We start from the raw sequence: 1,955 nt of genomic DNA, 5'->3' as shown, positions 1-1,955 counted from the left end.
AACTATTCTGTTCATTTTATCGTTTCTATGCTCCAGTTTACATATGATCATAATTACATCTCATATTGATTCTGTACCTCAGACTTAATCTAATGTACATTTTTACTAATCTCATTTTATAGGAATGATAATCTTATGTTCCAAAATAAATACTAGGACAGAAGAGTCTGATACTTCTGAAAATAGGACCAATTCTTTGAAATTAAATTTGTCCTCAGAAATTTAGGACATATAGCAGATAACATTCATAGAGGGAATTTTGCATAACTACATAGAGGGAATTCTGAAGTGGTTTAAGGCAATAATCAGTTAGAATTTGTTAGACATTGAATGTGAGTACATTATTTACGTATGATCGAATATTTATTTTTATCATTTTATCTTTGTTCTTAAAGACTGAGTAGGTATATATAAGAAATTGTTGTTAATAAAAAAATAAAGTTAAATGTAAGATGCCAACAAAAATAAAACATAACAAACCAATGAAAAATTCTATAGTGAATTACGACTATATAGATATTTTTCTTTTTTTATCTTCTTTTCAAAATTATATACAAATCATATTGTGTTATTCTAACTCTGGTGAGAATAAATAGAAAGTAACAAGGAAAGCTTGAACATAAATAAAGAGATATAAATAGAAATGAGAATGTTGAAGTGTGGAAACATCAAGAAAAAAAAATTAAATTTAAAATCATAATAGAATCACGATTTCTGCTGCAGGATTAAGTAACCATGGAATGGTAGACCATATCCTAGAGAATGACTGTAAATCCAATTATATCCAATAATCTATTTTAATGTGATGGAATATTATGTTCTATCCTGGTGAATAGGTGGATGAAAATTCCCATCGCTGGTGAGAACAGGCCAAATTTACAGTGTAATGAGCCCAATTCAATGAATAGGGAACTGCACACATTCTTCTCCAGACAAAACAGAAATAGCCAAAACAGAAAAAGCCCTGGCTGACCTTGAGCCTGTGCAAAATTGTCTAGTTGGAGCAAAAGGAATTTCAACTCTCTTAGGGCTGCAGCCATATCTGTTTAATTTGACATTTATCATCAGCTAACAGAAGAATGTCTCTTACATTGAAGGTGATAAATAGAACTTATATTTTAATATATTACTTATTTGTATTGTTTATTGACCATCTGTACTAGAATTTAAGCTTCATAAGGAAAGATATTTCTTCCTTCTCTTTTGCTTACTACTGTATCTGCAGCTCTTACAGCAATATCTGACCTAGTAAGTCCATAATAAATATTGACTGATTGAATTAATTCATGCAAAAAATATAAGAATTTTTAAATCAACAGTCTCAACTCATAAATATGTCAATAACAGTGCTTATTTTCCTTAAAAAAAAAAACAACTTTTTTATTTCATGAGCATAGTAAAATCTACCTTATTGCCCTTAGATAGATATATTTTAATTCAGTGTAGAGAATGTTACCATATACTGCAGAGTAAAGCCTGAATAGATGGAAGAACTTCTAAAGGAAACTAAATAAAATATGAAAAAACTAAAAACTTCTCACATTTACTTTGAAATTATCTGTATGTTTTTCTCACTATACCAAGAATATTAAGTTAAAGGAACACTTGGCATAAACCTAGTCAGTGATTTCTAGTTAATTTAGTTTCCACTCTTGATTTGAATAGTTTCTAGATTATGTATGGAATATATAACTTGCCACCAGGAAGCAATCTTGAGGGTCCTGTAAGTACAAAGGAATAAATGTTATTGTGATTCTGATGACTCTATAAGCACTGGAAATTTGCTGCCATTGTAGCACTTTACATATATGTAGAGATTTGAGCAATAATTATATTATCACACATATATTTGCAATCAGATAAAAAGATAAAATTTAATTAATTTCACAAAATAATAGTTTTACATTTTCCAAAATTTTTGATTTTGTTAAGTATATAAGCAGTTATGTAACAAA

Source organism: Pteropus vampyrus, unplaced genomic scaffold (assembly GCF_000151845.1).
Source record: "Pteropus vampyrus isolate Shadow unplaced genomic scaffold, Pvam_2.0 Scaffold25, whole genome shotgun sequence".
Lineage (NCBI taxonomy): Eukaryota > Metazoa > Chordata > Mammalia > Chiroptera > Pteropodidae > Pteropus > Pteropus vampyrus.
Note: the sequence above shows the minus strand (reverse complement) of the source record.